The following is a 20,252-nucleotide window of genomic DNA, read 5'->3' as shown; positions in this document are numbered from 1 at the left end:
GGATAAAGAAGATGTGGTACATATATACAATGGAATATTACTCAGCCATAAAAGGGAAGGAAATTGGGTCATTTGTAGAGATGTGGATGGATCTAGAGCTGTCATACAGAGTGAAGTAAGTCAGAAAGAGAAAAGCAAATATCATATATTAACACATATATGTGGAATCTAGAAAAATGGTACAGATGAACCAGTTTTCAAGGCAGAAATAGAGGCACAGATATAGAGAACAAATGTATGGACACCAAGGGGGAAAGTGGGTGGTGGTGGTGGTGGTGGTGGGATGAATTGGGAGATTGGGATTGATGTGTATACACTAATATGTATAAAATGGATGACTAATAAGAACCTTCTGTATAAAAAAATAAATAAAATTCAAAAAGAAAAAAAAAGAAATGCTTTGGGGACATCTAGCAAGGAGATCATTGTTTTCCTGTTCATTTCCTAGAGATTACTTACATCATGTGCTTAAGATGCTTCTAGCAATGCTAACTGCACAAGGTTGAAATATACTGGCCGATGGACTAAATTACAGCACAACCCATTTTCGAAAGGGTAGCTTTTCAGTTCATTGGGCAAAAATACAATTTCAACATCTTAGAAGTGTGGTTTTCAGTAACATCAGTACCAAATGGGGTGTTGGGAAATGTAACTGAACCACTTGAATCTTTTTTGTTGAAAAGTAACTTGAATGCCAAGCTTTAGGAAGATTAAATTTTACTATTCTCTCAATGTGAGTTAGAATATACAGAAACTGCTGTTATTACAGCAAATAATAAACATTAGTCTTCAAGAACATAAAAATAAGCACAAGCCAAAGCAATGTTAACCGTGAACAGAGTTTATCTCATCCCTTCCTATGTATAATTCCCTGCAGCATTTGAATAATAATGGGGACTATGATGGTAGAAAGTGCTAGCAAGTAGTAGTGTCTACACAGGCTTTATACAAAAAGTTGTGTGTGCACTATTTTTTTCAATGATCACTTTACAAAATCAGAGAGCTGCTGATATAATGCTAAGAGATACAAGAAAAAGGAGTAATGGGTATTGTCCAGCGATTGAGGGCTTTATTCTGGATTCAATAACTGAGCATGGCTTTGAGTCATTTTGGTTCGGGGAAGAGGCATGCATTTTCATCTTTATGTGAGCTAGTCATAATATAAATATGTTAAGCAGAAGCATTATGTTATGGGAATTCTGCCAGTTGCTGAGTATGTCTATTCCAATTATGCATTCCAGAACTGGAGAAATAATGTCATATTGGGTTCAGAGAACCACTGAACCCACTATGAGATAGATCTAAGCTAACACTCCATTGATCACTTGGCCTCCACAAGCACCAACTCCAACGGATGGACCAAGGGATATTCTAGGTCTCCTGGGATCGGTATCAGTTTAGAACCAGCACCCATTAATCCCTGAAGAATCTGATTATTTCCTTTTCCCCAATGCGTGACAAAAAGCCATATAGGTCCCTTTGGGGAAGGCTAGGAGTAATACTAACAGTATACACTTCTGGCGGTGTAACAGGGTCCTTCCTCCAGGGCATTCAGCCTCTCCTTCATTCAAGGGATTCTAGGTTTATAAACTGGTGCGAGTCTGGGAATTGATCGAGGAGCTGTGACACTGTTTTGATGATTCAAGTTAGAATTTAGTTCATTTGACTTAGGATACTTCTTTTTAGACAGTTCAAGTAAAAAGTTAGTAGGCTTCCCATCTATTTCTTTTCTAGAGACACAATGATAAACTAGTTGATGCCACAGGTCTTGGCAAGTCAGACTATTGTGATTACTGTCTGGACTCTGCTGTCCATTATGATAACCACACCCACCTTGTCCTTGGCGATTAAGTGCTACCTCTTGGCCCCTGCCACCCTGGAATCCAATTATTCCTATTGCATTTAAGGATCCCAGTTCAGTGACAGTGGTTCCCACTGCAATTTCTGACCCACAGAGAAGAGTGACCACAGAGCTCTGCAATGATGCTGGGCTCCCCTCACAAATTTATTTCTCACAGTCATGGTGAAAGGTGTGTCCTCTGGACCCTCCCAGGGTGGGTGAGCAGGTCTGACATGATAAATCCACTCTAACATTCCAATCTCCCTACACCTTCGGATCCTTTCTACTGCAGTATACCAGGGCAGTTCTGGAATTTCAACTTCATTAAGTATTGGCCACTCTTTGATCCATGTTTCAGCCAAACAACCAAACAAATGTTAGCATTCTTCCTCACCCTTTGAGCTACATCGAATCTCGAATTCCTGCTTAGTGGATCCACATCAATAAGTTCAGCCTGATCCAACTTTTTGTTCCTTAACTATTATCCTACATCCTTACTATCCGTCTGCACCCATATTCTCCAGATCTGTGCACGAAAAGAAGCTTGTGTGTATATGTTTAGTGTGCATGTACATGCTGTTCAGTTAAGAAATGAAATACAGTGATAGTCTTTCTAAAAACTTTCCCTTTGTTTTGTGATGATTCTTAATATTTTCTATTCTTATGTCCTTTTAAGATGAAAATATTGGGAAGATTTATATCTGATGGGTTTAGTTTGGTTTGAATACCTATCTCTCCATGTGTGTGTATGTGGGGGGTTTAAATAAGTTTTATTGAGAACACTAATCTTATCCTTTTCATAATTAGCTCTCCTCTGCTTTACGAATCCTTGATGAAACTTTTCTTTTTCTTTTAATTGCTATTTTAATACTTAACAAATTAATTCATAAAAGTAAAAAGTACAAATAGCCAATAAGATATGAAAAAATTAGGGCTTCCCTGGTGGCGCAGTGGTTGAGAGTCCGCCTGCCGATGCAGGGGACGCGGGTTCGTGCCCCGGTCCGGGAGGATCCCACATGCCGCGGAGCGGCTGGGCCCGTGAGCCATGGCCGCTGAGCCTGCACGTCCGGAGCCTGTGCTCCGCAACGCGAGAGGCCACAACAGTGAGAGGCCCGCGTACCGCAAAAAAAAAAAAAAAGATATGAAAAAATTAAAGTAATTCTCAACTTTACTAACAAACATGTAAACACCTATGAATAAATATAGACACCATTTTTTCCTTCAGATTACACAAATACACACACAGAATAACAAAGACAGTGTAGCAAAGGGAGAACTCTCAGGCACCAACGGCTGAAATATAAAGTAATACAAAATTCCCAGCAGAAAGGTGGCTCTTTTGTCATTATTTTATTTTGATATTTCTGTAAATATTTTATTCAATGATAATCTCTGCAAATGTATGGATAATGTCCAAAAATTAGGGAAGAGTAAAAAAAAGTCAAGTAAATCCATATGGTGTAATTATAATGCTTCAAATATAAAGCCCATCTTAAAGTTTATATAAGGAAATATACATATCTTCATGTACAAAAATAAAATCATATATTTCATGCAGTTTTCCAAAGAAAATATATTAATATGCATGAAAATACTGGATGATATATATCAACATATTAACAGCTGTTGCTTCTGGGAACTGACAATATTAGTAAGTTTCTTTTTCTTTTTAAAAAAATCCATAGTTTTTAATCTTAATGTTTTGCAATGAGCATATATTGGAAACAAAGAACTAAAAGCAACCTTATATTGGAAACTTCTGTTATTTATGTTGTGTTTCAGAATTTTTAGCCTAGACTCTTTTTTTAAGTTTTTCTATCCATTTGAATTTAATACACAAATTATCCATGTTTTAGCTTAGGTTCCACCAAAAAGCAAAGTTTTCATATGGGTAGTTTAATTTTGGAAATTACCCCAAGGAACAGGATTTAGGGAATTGAAAGAGGAAAACAGGAAGGAGGAAAAACAAATTCGTAAGTGTGATATGGATCTGGTTACCAATGTGAGCAACTAGGACACACGCACAAAAAAGAGCTATGGAGAATGCACCTCAGAACTCCCCCCAGTGTAAAGAGAGTATTTATATACTAGTACCTAGTCAGGAGTTATCTCATGCAGAGTTAATTCCCTCATATTTCCAGGTTTGGATATTCAACAGAATTACCATGTGTAGCTGTTTGCTACAGCAACGAACGTCTGTAAAAAAGCTGGGCCAAGGTCATGAAAGGTGGAGCATGAGATCGTTTTCAAAGATCCCTCTAGTCTATTGCTATTATTAGCTATGTGAATTTAGGCCTATTATATCTGTTTCTGAGATTTAAACACTAATATCAGCAGGTTATTTTACTTACCTTGTATGTGTGGGTCGTTGTGAAGATAAACTTTTATCAATTTTTATTAAAGAACTGAACCATGCTTTACAAGCATTTCCTTATACTCTTAATTAGCATATTCTTCAAGATGAAAGATGATAATTATTAAAGATCTCCTTGTAGTCAAACATGGTTACTTCTACACCTTGGGAAAGAACAAGTCTGCCTCTCTGAGACAGGTTCAATAGGGCACGACGGTCAAGGAAAACTTACAAAGAGTAGTGAGGGAGAAGAGAACCTTCCCACTGACTATCAACCAGATAAACCCTTCAATCAATGTCAATCAGATGCCACAAACGGATGCTCTTAAAGCAAATCATCAGTGTTCCCCAACAATGCAAATAAATTCAGAAAGCCTATCTGTAACTCATCTATAAGTACAGTTTGAGTACCTACACACACAAAAAAAAGAATATGACCCAAGAATCACTTTCCTGGTAGCTTCTTCTAAGGAAATAATACAAAGTAAAGCTTTATCTAGAACAACATCAAGTTAGCAATAACTTCAAAGTTCAAGGATAAGGGAATTAATTAAATTATTCTTCCATATGATAAAATTTTAAGCAAACATTAAAATTATGATTTCCAAAATAATATTTATATCACAGACACTGTGTTATCATAGACACATGAAAAGAAACTATAAAATGACACATACTATGATACTATTTCAAATATGTATAAATCTTTCCTAAATACGGGAAAATGATGAGAAAGAAAATGAATAATTGAAATCAACAAACAGGGCTGATCGAGGGTGTATTTTTTTAGTTTTTGTTTTAATATTTTACTATTATTCATTTTTATAGGCATTATAGCATAGTTGTTAACATGGGATGTAAAACCAACTACTTGAATTAGAATTATTTTTTTTCCATTCACTAAATATATGAACTTGGGCAAATCAATTTCTCTGAGTTTCTATCAGTTCCTCTGTAAAGCAAAAATAATAAGACTACCTTACACATAGAGGAGGGAGAGCACTGAATGAGTTAATTCACGATAAATGCTTGGCACAATACCTAACCCATAAGTGTTCAGTGAACATCATCTATTTTTATCATGTTGGAAGGTGAATTCATTGTAATTGTTTCCATGAACACCTTCAGCCAAGCATAAAAATTATAGTGATAATTTCCAAAGATGATTGCATCATAGCCTTCTTTTCTTAAAAATTCACTTTGAAACAGAAATGTATGTATGCTGGTAAAAAAAAAACAACTAATTAATACCTTTTGTTAACGACTGGAGGTAATAAAAATATTGAGAGTTAGCTATGAGGGAAACAATGTAAGTATTTGAGATGACTTAACCTTCCCTAATCTGAGTACAAATTTGCAAATTTGCACTGCAAATATTCTTAGCTATAGATTTTGATCTGATGAATTGAAAATTTTCATCTTACTGTTAGCTGAGCGATTTTAGTTCAGGAATATTGTGACCCTTTTGTAGGTACACATGGCAAGATGAGGTAGGACAAGAGCCTTGCTTCCAGAGATATCAGCTACTTTAAGTTACGGTTTATTGTATTTTCTTCATCTAGTCAGAGCATGTGCCAGACATGGACAGCAGAGTCAATATAGAGGAAAGCAGGATCTCACAAAGGCGCCAAACTCAGAAAGGTGAACATAAGTTGCTTCTTCTGAGCTACATACGTGGCTCCTCATCTGACTCAGTTTCCCTAACACTTTGTCCTTAAGCTGATTAAAAATAGGATAGTAGTTGGTAGGCAGAACCCACTGGATCTGAATGTCATGGACTGATTCCCCAAAGTACAGGTTATGCTGAGCTCTCCTGGTTGGTAGGTAGCATGCTGATACTAAGTGTGCTGAGCTTTCATTATGAGTACCCATGCAAAGCAAAAGGACGTTTCCTAAGGCATGGAAACATCCTTCTTCTCACTTATTGATACAGAATAATGCATTATCTCCCTCATTTTGTTGGTGGCTCAATTTTGTTCTACCTTCACCCCAAATTCATTTATCTTTGGTTGACTAAATAACAAAAATAGATCTGAGTGTTACTAGGATATACCATATGAAAAATAAAAGCATCCAAAATTAAGGCCCTGGAATACCTAATTTGGTTTACCACTAACTTAAGCACTTAATAGCTCAGAGTTTGGCAAGTTTATCAAACTTCCCTTTGCCTCAGTTTGAGCATCTGTGAAATGGTAATCATATTTACCAAGAGGCTGTCATGTGTATTAAATGAGATAATATAAATACAAAACTGGTATGCCTACATTATATTCATTACTAAGTAAGTTAATACTATTTCTTTATATTACTGTTGATTATTTATACCAGTGAGTGTTGGAAAAGCATGGACCATTCTATACAGCTCATAAATAAAATGCATTAAATAGTAACACCAAAATAATTTATTATAGACAAAAGTCATAAACAGTCTACTATTTGTGGTATTAGGATAAGAGGGAAATGGAAGAAAGCAAGCTTGCTAGAAAAGCATTTCCTTCATATAAATCCTAGGGGAAAATAATCCATCTACCAAAGAAATGTACTCCATTTATTAGGAAAAAAGATAAACTGATTTCTTTAGAAAAGTATTTTTGCAAACTGTTGCTTCATCAAATTAAAACCTACAAATGCTTGTTTAAAAAAGAGTACCTAACAGAATAGCTTCTATCTCAATATTTTAAACAGTTCCCTTCTAAGTGAAATAAGCCATTCACAGAAAAACAAATACTGCATGATTCCAGTTACTTGAGGTATCCAAAGTCAAATTCATAGAATCAAAGAATGGAATGGTCCTTGCCAGTGGCTGGGGAGAATGGGAAATGGAAGGTTACTAAACAAAGGGCAAAAAGTTGCAGTCAAGGGACTTCCCTGGTGGGCCAGTGGTTAAGAATCTGCACTCCAGTGCTGGGAGCTCGGGTTCAATCCCTGGTCGAGGAACTAAGATCCCACATGCCGCGGGGCAACTAAGCCCACGCGCCTCAACTAGAGAGAGAAAACCCGCACACCACAAGTAGAGAGAAGCCGGTGTGCCGCAATGAAGAGCCCATGTGCTGAGTCCGCGCGCCGCAATGAAAGATCCCACATGCCGCAACGAGGATCCCGTGTGCCACAACTAAGACATGACGCAGCCAAAAAATAAAAAATAAAATAAAATAAATAAATATTTAAAAAAGCAAGTCAAGCAAGATGAATAAGCTCTAGAGATCTGCTGTACAACATTGTACCTATAGTTAACAAAATATTATACATTTAAAAATTTATTATGAGGCTCGATCTCATATTGTGTTCTTGCCACGATAAAATTTTTTTAAAAATTAAAAAGGTGTACTAACATAGCTGTCAAATTAATAAAATTTGGTCCCAAAGTCAAGCATCTGTAAAAAAATTTCCCTCTCTTATCCTATTCTTATCAGCTTGTCATCAAATTATGTATAGTATTTATGTTTTTAAAATTTTTAAATCTGATGTTATAGATTATAGATACACAGATTTATTGCATAATTTTTAAATATAGCTGTAGTGAAGTTCTCTGTTTTGCCTAATATTTTAAAATATTCTTCAAGTTTCTTCAACAGTCTGGCCAATGAATGGTATATTTTGTTAGTCTTTTCAAAGCAGCAACTTTTTCTGATGATGCTCTCTATTGGTTTGATTATTTTTCACTAAACAGTTATGCTCTTAACTTTAAATTTTCTTTTCTTCTACATCTTTAATTTACTTTGTAGCTGCTATTATAATTTCTTGAGTTGGATATATTAGAAAAGAAGAAAGTTTGCAAATCAGTGAGCTGAATATTTAAGGCTACATATTTTTTTCTCAGAATCACCTTTGCTGAATCTCTTTCTCTCTCTCTCTCTCTCTCTCTCTTTTTTTTTTTTTTTTTCACTGTTCCAGGAAACATAGTGGACAATTGCCACATCTCCAATAGGGCTCATACAATAAGTCTAGGTCAGAGACATCTCCTGTTCAAGGAGTTCTTGGACCCACAGTGACCCTTGTAAAAAGGATTAAAGAGCATCAGAATAAAGAGAATGTTAGTAGTATGTGACCTAAGCAAGCTTTACTGTAGTTGATAACAATAAATTCTTTTAACCACACGGGTGTTCTCTTCCCGTTTTAACCATTAGAATGGCAAGAGCTACATGAAAAAGTTCAGGGCATTTTGGAAATAGCCAAAAAGTAGTATTTTAGGTTGTTTTCATCTAGAACTTAAAATAGAAGGATCAAATCATCAATGTTGAGATTTAGAGCCATATTAGTCTCTGCCTTTTTGATCTGCCCCCATGTGCCAGGTGATACCCGACCCCTTAAACTGACCAAAGTTTATCATCTGTACTACTGTGTTCGGTTCTTAGTGACCCCGTCTGACTCCACATGCTTACTGGCAAAGTGTGGGCATTTGTGCACATGCTTTATATAAATTACCATTTTGTAAAATTTATTGAATTATAAATTTAATGACTGCTGCTAAGTAAACTGAGACTGTGTTTTCATTAATCTGGACATTTAGAAGCGTCACCTGAGATAACAACCCTGTCAGGCAAAATGTCTAAAACAGCTATGTTGCAACTGATATTTTGAAACTTCATGGTTCCTGGCTGACTGAAACATGTATTACAATATTTCCAGGCAAAATGTACAAAAGATTAAAATACATTGGCATAGACTAAAACAACCCACTACCATTGAATGAGACATTCCTCTCCCAGCTTTGTGTAACTTACAAATTTGCGGACAAGGCTTCCTAAACCATCCTCCACATTATTGATTATATTATAATGAAGACAAAGTGTCTGTTACTTGCTTGGTGTGTGTCACTTAGGAACTGTTTCAGTATTCATCAGTTTTCAGAATTCATCACATATTTTTGAATAACTGCAATTACTGTTCCAGAGAATACAGTGAATTTAGTCTTTCTTTTACTAAATTTCATATCTCCTGAATACATTCTTGTTTCCATACTAAATAACTTTGTTTCATATTAACTTTCCCTTAGTTTGTTTCATATTAACTTTCCCTTATGTGAATGAATTCCAACACATTCACTGTACAGGTGTGTGTTATTGAATGCCCCTTGAATTTCCAGTGACTTTCGTGGTTTGGAGCTATGGCAGGACCTAATCACCCCCAATACAGATTTCCAAGGGACTACGAATATCTTTATGCTAGAAAATTTTTTAACAATAATAGTATATGCTTAGTTTATAATTGGCTCATGTCTAAAATAAAAAATCTGTGTAGGTGTTACTACACAGATTCTGTCAAATCAAAGTTTTATCTACATTTTATTTGAGTGAATTGTATTATATGATATAAATGGAAGGTTTATTCATCTTGATGGCATCTTATTCACATACAGGCTAAATATTGCTATACATAATTATTGATTATAAATGCCTTTATACTTTAGTAGTAGATGCAATTTAGAGGTTCATATTATCCACAACATTAAAAGGCTAAGTAATCAAGGACTTAGTAACTTAACTTCAATTTCTTCATCTATAAAATGGGCTAGTAATAATTTACTTACACCAAAAGGTGATCCTGAGTAAAATAATTCATGGATACAAAATTTTAATAAGAATAGAAATGAGGTAAGCTGTAAAGTCTAAATATTTTTTAAAACATTATTCTAAATCAAGAGTTAGGGAGCTTTTTTCTGCAAAGGGTCAAAAAATAAATATTTTAGGTTTTGTAGGCCATATACATATATTATTTTTTTTAACCCTAAAAAATCTTAGAAGTATTCTTTACTTCCAGGCAGTCCAATTTGGCCTGGGAAATGTAGTTTGCTGACCCCTCTGCTCTAGGTTACCTCCTCTATACATTGCTTTTTCATTAAACCATATTATTCTGAGTTCTTTAAATATTAAGCAAAACACAGTTATATTATATAATTTTTACTGTAAAATATTTACACATAGTCTTTATGATATGCAGCTTTACTATAATCAGAGCAAAAAGAACAACTGAGTTTAGAGCATGTTTTTCTTAAGAACATCTATTCACATGAAAAAATGCCCCACAATCCCCAAAGAGCCAAATGCCTATAGCTTGCTCTCAAGAAAAAAACTGGTCCCAAGGGAATCAATAGATTGAGCCTTCAGAGTGAGATCTGAATATGAAAACCTTCAGTAGAGCTTCTCTTTCCTGCTGTGTTTTTTGTTTGTTTTGCCTTTCAAAAAACTATCCAAGATACTGAATTACATCCATCTATTTCCTTCTCTAAATTAGGGAAGCAACTTTTCTCTCTTTGCCTGGTAGGTTATAGTTGACTGCCTAAATCCTTGCTAAGAGTTAGTAGAACTCTGGTTATAGAGAACAAACTTATAGTTACCAGGGGATAAGGTGAGGGAGGGATAAATTGGAAGACTGGGATTGACACATACACACTACTATACATAAAATAGATAACTAATAAGAACCTGCTGTACAGCACAGGAAACTCTATTCAATACTCTGTAATAGCCTATATGGGAACAGAATCTAAAAAAAGAGTGTATATGTATATGTATAACTGATTCACTGTGCTAACACAACTGAAACTAGCACATTGTAAATCAACTATACTCCGATAAAAATTAAAAAATTAAAAAATAAATAAAATTTCACACACCCCCCCAAAAAAAGGTAGCAGAACTCTTTCTAAAAGTTTATCATCTATTTAATCTATCTAAACCCCCTTCCTCCTTTGTTTGGTTCTAGTCTGGATAATTTAAGCTTCTCTGACTGAATCCATTAAACTCATTTCCAAGTATGTGCTGCCTCATATTAAAGCCAAAACAATAAAGATACTATAAATATATCCTTATGGTGACATCAAGAAGCTCATATCATTAATTTTCAAGCAACAATTAAATTTCACAATTCTGTGAATGGTCATTTCTTATTTAGGCATTAGAGAAAGGAATTACATTTCCTGCTATTCTCATGATTTTAGAGCTATGACAGGACAGAATCATCAGTACAGATTGCAGCAGCTTAAAAACTATTCAAACATGCAGAATTTACATACCCAGAATGACTCACAACAAAACTGTAGCAGTATTAGTTCAAAGAAATTATCCTTGCCTTCTGGGAGGAAAATGAGAATGAAAGAACTTAACGGGCATTATAAAATGTAACAAATAATGAGTGACATAACATATCCTCTAGTTCAACTGTTTAACATTTCAAATTTAACTAAAAATTTAAACTTAAACTTTCCAAAGTGTTTTATCTAAAGAGCCTTTTAGTCAAACCAATATGGAATCTGAATCCTGGCTCTGCTCTCACTCTTGGGAAGTCAAGTAACCCCTGACCTCAGCATCCCTGTCTGCCTCTGCCACATCATGATTTGGGGAGGATTAAAAGGCAGAATTGACTCATCCAAAAACACACAAAATAGGTTCTCAATCAATGTAAACACTCTCCCCCTATTTCTCTTGATGTCGTCATCTGCAAACTCACAGAATAAGCACCCTCCATACTGGGGAAAAAAGGAAAACTGTAATATAATGCTGAGAAAAAAATCTCTCTCTAGTGAGAAGAGTATTAGTTTGGTAGCTAGGAATTCTGACTGTCTATTTCTAGGGCTGATGTTTGCTGGCCTTGGGAAAATAAACCTTTCTCTTTCTTTGGAACTGAGGGACTTTATTGATAAAATTAAGGTGTTTCACAACATACTATCTGAAATAGACTTCACTGATTTTAATATTATTATGGCATATTGTCCTCTGTATATTCAGAGATAGGCTTTGAAACAGTAAGAGGCAGGTTCAAATTCTGGAGTTGTTGATTTGTTCATAAATGATCTTATGCAAATTAAAAAACTTCTTTGAACATCACCTACTTATTTTCTCTTAACTACTACTTTCTCACTGATATAACTGAACTAATATCCCATTACTGTTTAATAGGTATATTATTTTCAGAGACAATAGTATGTATATAGCAGAGTGTTCAGAAGACAGTAGATGCCTAATAAATGATACATATGATGAATCTCAAGACAGAACCCAGGTATTCACCCTAGACTCCTCCCACATCCTAACCCTCCCCCTCAACACATTATAGAGGAGCAACCACTCTCATCATTATGCCAAGACACCTGGCACCTAGAAAAAGTCTAGCAGTTAGCATGATCTTCAAGAAAGGTAATGCGTGGCATGTAATTCCACCCTAACACCTGGCACCTAGAAAAAGTCTAGCAGTTAGCATGATCTTCAAGAAAGGTAATGCGTGGCATGTAATTCCACCCTAACACCTGGCACCTAGAAAAAGTCTAGCAGTTAGCATGATCTTCAAGAAAGGTAATGCGTGGCATGTAATTCCACCCTAACTGGCCTCACATGCAGATGATAGTGTCCTGTACTGGGGTGAACTCTCACAATACCCCTCCACACAGTATACCAGAGGGTGTTAAAATACAAGTCATAAGGAAAGGAAACGCACGTTTTACTCCCACTTCACAGCCTACCTGGCTGGCCAGGGTAAGGAATACCCTAGTGATGGAAGTAAACTAAAGTTCTCTAGTCATGAAGTAATCTGGCACAAGAACCTCATTTACTACTGTGGGAACTGGGGTCCAGCGATTTCGAGTAATTTACTCAAGCTCTCATAAACACTGGAACTCATACTAGAATTCAGCTGTCTGTATTTTCAGTCTAGGGATCACTTCATAGTGTACATAATTGCTCTTACTGTAGTAATAACACTGTCCCATGTCCTTCAATATAGCAATGCAAGGGAATAACAGAGAAACATCGCCTGTGTGGCCAATAAAAGGAAAAGCCCTGGTCTTGGTGCCCATTAACACCACGATATAATAAGCAATTACTCAGTGAAATGTTCTTGTATTTCAAGGACCTGCAACTATAATTATATTCACAATGAAAGTAATTAAACTTATAAATGTCATCTGCTCAACATCTTTAGTTATAATTCTTATCATTCAGTCAACTGTTAATGATAAATTCAGGGAGTTATCAACTGTTCTTTTGATGTGAAAGTACCTGGAGAATACTGTCTGACAAAACCAAGGTTCAGGGAGAAGATGTAATGTACCCAAAATCACATAGTTTATAAGAGGCAAATAAGTACCAAAACCCTTTCCTCCAAAACTGCGTCAGCTTTTGTATATAAACACACGTCAACCTTCATTTAGACATCCAATGACGCTCCTGAGACCATTTTGGCCATCAGCAGGAAGCTGATAACCTCAGGATATCCCACTGAATCCATACAGCAGCTAATGAGCTATTAGAAATGGAAGAAATTAAACCCATTAATAGGTGGCATTGGAATAAAGTCCATTTTTTGGTTAATATTCTTGACATATACATCTCTATCTACCCAGTGCCTAGCACTAATACATTTCCTCTACGGCATCGTAATATTTTAAAAGCTAAGGGATTTCTTCAATCATTCAAAAAAGATAAGTGAAAAAAAAAAAGATCATATTCTGTGAAATAGCCAGGAATCCTAGAATTCATATCAACTTCTCTTTGGGAAAATAAGAAGAGTAAAACTAACAAATAAACTTGGATAGTTCTTTCTGATAGTGATAAGTGGACACCTGGCATCTATTCCCGGCTTAAGCCTACTCCAACTTGCAGCATATAATTCACTTGTGCTCTCTGGGCCTCAATATCCCCATCAGTGAAGTAAAGTTTTTTTGAGCAGATGACTTATAAAGAAAGCCCACTGGCCCTTTCTTTTTAGATGCATGGAATTGCAGGGCAAGGAAGATAAACTACAACCCATGTATTCTGAGAAACGCCTAATGGATATTCTTTGTCGTGACCTATGGCCTTAAAAAATGAATCAAAGTCCTCCTCCAAGCTAGTCAGTTTGGGATTGTTTATTTCTACCTACTATCAATATTTAATTTGGCATTTGCTGGATTTGGGGTGTCCTGGTCCTCAATCCTTGCCAGTCCTAATGATTATACAGAGGGAAGATTATGGAAGCCTGGAATGTCATTAAATAAAATCAAAGAGAATTCAAAGGCACTCAAGGATGTCAACTTCATGCCTCTTCAAATATGAAAAGCACTTAAACTTGAATCTTTCCACTCCAATGACAGTCTCATTTAATTCCACAAACCTCTGATGAACAATATTTTACCACCATGACCGTTGCCGTTTTAATTTCGTTTTACGTCTGCTTTGTTTCTAAGGTCAGACCTAGACCTTCCACTCTGGTTGGTCTTCTAACTTATGATCCTCAGAGTTCAGAAGGGTGTTGGTCAGGCCCCATAGATCACTGGAATTGTCTAGCCACACTTATGAGCTCTGAAGCCTCTCCTTGTACAAAATCCTAGAGTAGTGATAAATGACTTGTAATTTATCTGCTGAGTACTTTGGTTTTATATTCCCAGTTCTAGCTTTACAGAGTTTCTTTCTTTTATAAAAAGAATGTGTCACTTTGCTTCTTGTAAGTCATTGCGTTTATGGCGCAACTTGCTACAAGTTAATGTGCAGAGGCAAAAGAGAAGTCATGGTGAGACATAGCAAGCCTCAAATGATGTTCATATACTGTTTCTGAAGCCTGAGTCCCCCAAGAAACATCAGTGAATCATGAAACATTGTTCTTTCTCAAGTTCTTTTTAAATTTCCATCTTATGCTAACTGCCTGGAGACTTTCAGTCATTGGAGACATTGAGACTCTATAGTGTCTATAGTTGTTGTTGTTTTTCCTTCCTTTGTAGAAATGCCTAGAGGAGAAACATTCTTTGTCTTCAACCACTGTACGTCGATTTCACATCTGCCTACAAACACACTATACCCCCAAATGTTATAATCCTAAGTATGACTTCCAGCTATTATAAATATTTCTCTTTTAAAACTAGTGATGAGTGACATTTTAATTATTTTTCCAATAAATTTGTATTTTACCAAACACTTTTTCAAAGACTGGGCAGGCTATGTATACATGAAGGTGGAAATGTCACACAAATATGTCTAGCTTGTTGCTGGGCTACACAGGTATTATTTAGAGAAAAGTTTACTCTAGAGATGTCATCCAGAGAATTTACAATTCTTGGTGAATTTGACCAGTTGCAAACAACTACTCGAGGGAATTCATTTACCCCTAAGGGTAGAGATACTAAAAGTGGTCCATGAGGTTAATGCTATTCTGGGTGATTTTCCCTGCTCAATTCCAATTAATGGTATGGCTATAAAAACCTTTGGGTAACTATTAATATTTAATGATGGAAGAAGAACAACAATTCATGACAAGGTTTAGTTTATGGCACTTTTCACATAGAAGGATAGGAAACTTTAACAAAATGAAATTCTTTAACACAAAATGGCAATAATGCTTAATAGTTTTGTGGCTACTTTAATTCATGGATATAGGTAATACTGAAATTTCAATGTAATATTTTCTTTCCATTATACTTCACTGTCTACAACTGATAATCACATTTAGCATCTATATTACTTTTCCTAATTAAACTGAGTTGAATTTATTAAGCAGCCACCATGTGAAAGACTCTGCAGGAGGAGGGAGATTCAAAGATGAAATGACCAAATTCTAATTTTCTGGTGACTCAAAGTTAGAGATGCAAATAGACATTTTTACAATAGAAATCATTTGATATTTATTTTACAATAAAAATTATTGAATGCCTTTATAACATGTGAGAGGTGCTATAATAGACACACCTTTGCCCTCAAGGGTCTTTCTTTGTGGGCTATGGAGCTAATAGTAGGGACACCACAGCAGTATCAAGGAGTCACTGAAGGCTTCTGGTAGAAAATATATCTCAGAAGCTTGAGGCATGTGTAGGGCTTTCTTCCACTACCCTCCATGCCCTATTCACCTAGTTTAAAATGTCTAGAAGGAGAAAGGGCTGTTAATGAAAAAGTTTTGAGAGAAAGGAAATAGTATATTCAAGCCAAAAGACTCTGTGAAAAAGCTTAACAGTAGAAAATGTTTTGAAGAATAACCAAAAGTCTGTTGTTGTAGTCATACAGGTTAGACATAGATTTGAGCATTGTGGGAAATAAGGCCTTCAATATCAGGCTAAGGAATCAGTGCACCACTCTGATTGAAGAACCTTCCAAGGAAAAGCAAGAACTATATTTAACAATGGAAATCATCAGAGCAACAAGAGCCTATGCTGTATCACGCCCACGTGCTTTTCTTTTAACCTGGGGATCAGGACGCAGGTGAAACTAGAGCATATGGAATGAAGATAATGGCAGTTCTGCCAGGAAGATATATGCTGACGCTTATGTTGGAAAAACTCCAAATCGAGCGCAAAAATGTATTTCTATAACAAGCCCTTTTGAACCAAACATGTGCAAATCTAAGTTTACCAAAAAATAAATAAATAAAAGAAGTATGTCCAAAGTGATTACGGCAGTTCAAAATCATATTTCACTACAAAATGAACCACAACAGTTTCCTTCTGAACACTAAATTATTTTTAAGGACATAGATACTCTATTCAGAAGGGAAATTAAATCCCACTTTCACCATTTCCAGCTTTGTGAAAATAGGCAAAACAACTAACCTTCCTTTTCTTCTGTGTTTTAATCAATAAAATGTGATTGAGAATAATCCCCACTATTTAATACATGTTTTTGAAGACTACATATGTAACAACTATAGTCAGTTTGGATATTCCAGAAAGCAGATGCCAAGAAATTTGGGGGGAGGGGAGTTGATGCCCCTGTAAGATAAAAGAGAGAAGGAGCTGGAATGCGCTAGGAGAGCTTTCGACTACAACATGAAAGGAATGAGGGAAGGGGAAAAGATGGGAAGAGACTCAGAGGGTGGTGCAGCTCTGAGAATGTTTCCTCAGCCCCTCAGGGAACCCTGGCACAAGGAAAGCCCAAGAGCAGTCCTGCACTGAGCAGAAATGACCATGCTCTAGTACCCGACTATGTGCCATTACCGGCTGGGAGCTGCTGGGACGGGTGTGGCCTGGGCTAGAGTGCTGCAGTGGATCCCAGAAGCTGTCAGCTAACTGCACTCTTCATGACAGGTTGTTACTATTATCATCATAATCAACAAAGTTTGGATCAAATCACAGAACCAAATTGCACACAGTGATTTGGAATCATGTTGTTCTTACAATGACCTAAAAGTCCAGTGCACATCTTGCTTAAATGCACATATATCTTCCTGCCAGTTCATTTAAAAATTATATTACTTGATAAGGGAATTATATAAGCTTCCTTCTCTATCGGGTCTTTTAAAAAATATGTTGTATTTTCTCTTTCATTAACTTTTTCCCAAGCCCTCTCCTAAATATAGACAGCACTTCTCTCTCTAGTGCCTCACCTGAGTCATGCATCACTTTCTACCTTAAAATGGTAGATTGGTCCTTCTTGGCTGTAAGTTACGTAAAAGCAGAATCCAGTTCAAAAATATCTCTGTAATTCTCACCAACCATTGCAGGGTGCTGGGCCACAGTAGAAGCTCAGTAAACATCTGTTGAAGAAATGAAGATTGTTATTTTTCCAGAGATGTGATCTCACTCTGGTCTGGCTGTGTTCTGACACCAATAAACCATGTTTAACCAGGTTCTTGCGAGGATGTTTGTGTAGACAGTATATAGTAAGTTGACACAGCTGTCCCTGAATAAAACATTCAGGCCTTCTGACGTTTCTTTATAGATATGCTTTTCATATTTAGTATCTTGGACTATATTTCTTTTCTTTTTTTAAAAATTTCACTGCATTTAGGACTTAATGACACTTTGCAAAAGTGAAAGATGAATCGCTCTCCAGCTGTAAAAGACAATGAAGATTTCCCTTAGGGATTTCTCATTATGGAGAGTGAAATGTAGACCTGTTGAAATGCTCCCATGCTGTAATAAATACCCGACAAGCCCAAAAGTAAGTAAAATATGATAGAAAATGGGCTTAGTGCAAGTTGGTACATTCGGGCTGACTTGCCTATCTTGGCTCTCAAGCAGATTAGTCATGAGAAGTGAATGGTGCCACGCCTGCATGAATATTTCAGGAATGTTTATGCATCTAAACATAGATGTTTAAATATGCCAGTAATTATCAAGACTCTGCAAGTGTGGAGCCCTCTTCTCCTCTGCCCCCAAGCAAATAGTTCTACTTCAAGCATACGGAAAATAAATTAATCCAACAAGGACTTTAACCTTCAAATGAGCTCCTCACCATTAAATTTCTGCCCAAGAGAGACAGTCATAACCTTCACAAACAGGGCTTTTCATAAAATATTCTCTGCCAAGGCTTTCACATCTCCTAATCCTTCAATTAAGGATATTTGTACATAGAGACATCCCCCATATTTTGGCTAGAAATACAGAGATTTAAATGCAGACCTCTTTTAAATTCACTGTCTTGTGTACAAGTATTGAGAAGGAAAGAAACACACTGGAATAAGACTGAACAAGTGAGGGGAAGTGTTTCTCTCATTTCTTAAAGTTTTAGCTTAGGAATTCTGAGAGCTCATTGAAAAAGAAACCAACAATGAGAAATTGTGAAGCAAGAAAAGCTTTTATTGCCACCTTAAAGATCATTTAGTTATGCTTTCTGTTATTATTCTCAGAGAAGAGGAAGGGCTGAGCTGACATAGATTCTTTAATGCAGACATTATCCCAGAGATAAGATCTTGTAACACCCGGTAGTTTAAGTACACCCTAATGATACTGAAACTGCATTTTTGTAATATTTCCTGAATAATAGGAGGAAAAATAAATTCTCAAGTCCTTGATTCTGGTGTTGTAATGAAATGTCACACAGAGAAATAGCCATTTCATTAAATGAGAAGTTGCACTGAATTCTTTCCAAGTGAGATTATAATTCATTATCTATTATCAGAATATCAAACACAATTTAGAGTGACATTATAGTTCCCAATCTAATAACTATCATTTCTTTACCATTAGAATTTTAATAGTTAACTTCCTTTTCTAAGCAAACACACATCTACAATTAGAAACGTGATGAAATATGAGGATATTCTGGTGCTTTAGAAGTAAAGAGCTTTGGGTTATGATAGAAAAAAATGTCAGTGAATGGCAACATACCTTAAGGTAAGTGTAGGGAGCTTAGAACACGATACCTAAGTTGAAGTCTTGGCTCACCCACTCACTAGCTACATAACTTTGATGCTTGGAGATATTAAATACGTTTCTCATTGTCTAATTTATAAAATGGCTGCACTTCTACTTTATTCAATGGTTACTGCTAAGTTTGGATGACATGATTATTAACATGCCCGAGGCAAAATAAATATCTAATTAAATGAGTGTGTTCTCCAAGCACTTTTCCTATAATGAGCTTTATAGTTAATAACACACAGTTTATCACATCATAAAACAAATATTCAGTTCAATCTGTGATTTTCCATAGAGGACCTGCTTTTCACAGAGGCAAGAGGAAATTGTTTAATGTCATGAAATGAGTGAGTGGCCAAATGAGCATTAGGGAACAGACACCACAATCACTGTTTTGGGGATCCCATTCCTCACTAAGCTACACCTTTCAAATCATCCTTCAGGATTGAGAACCACTAGAGAAGGGGTTACTTTTCAGGCAGAGACTACACAAAGAATGGCGAGCCTTGTTTCAGCACAGAACGCTGATAGTCACATAAAAGAGAATATCTCTGCCCCTTCATACTTATTAACTGTGGACTATCAATAGGCAACTTAGTAACAAGATTAATTCTTTTTAAAAGTATTCTTTATACTGTACTTTAATTCTTTAGTTTGACTATGCACAATAGAACATAGTAATCAGGTGGGAATCTTTTGTAACACCAATAACTTGATCAACTTGACAATACAGTCATAAAATTTTTGGAGTTAGGAAGCCCTGGAATGACCATTACACGCTGTATCATGGAGATAGATACAACATAATTAAGTGAACTAACTGCAAGGCTAGAAGTAAAACTCATTTCCCACATTTCTAAATTTGGTGATTCCCTGCCAAAACCTCCAGCTTTCACAAGACAACATCTGGATATTAATATAAATAAAAATATGGCAATAACTCACCCCCCCCCCAAAAAAAGCCCTGAAAGGGCATTTTTCTTACCTGTGAAATTTTTGAAAAAAAGGTGTATTATTTTACATTT

The 20,252-nt window shown here is 36.0% G+C and overlaps 1 long non-coding RNA gene across 1 annotated transcript in view; it reads right to left on the bottom strand.

Annotated features, from left to right (window-relative positions):
- The window catches only part of LOC114484016 (uncharacterized), a 739,540-nt gene that overhangs the window by 364,012 nt on the left and 355,276 nt on the right, over nt 1-20,252 (bottom strand). The window contains exon 6 of the long non-coding RNA XR_008615544.1: nt 17,472-17,621. This is a non-coding gene — a long non-coding RNA (uncharacterized lncRNA). The remainder of the gene's footprint in view (nt 1-17,471; nt 17,622-20,252) is intronic.

The sequence above is a fragment of the Physeter macrocephalus genome, chromosome 17, assembly GCF_002837175.3.
Source record: "Physeter macrocephalus isolate SW-GA chromosome 17, ASM283717v5, whole genome shotgun sequence".
NCBI classification, from domain to species: Eukaryota; Metazoa; Chordata; class Mammalia; order Artiodactyla; family Physeteridae; genus Physeter; species Physeter macrocephalus.
Note: the sequence above shows the minus strand (reverse complement) of the source record. Positions and strands in the feature narration are given on the sequence as shown.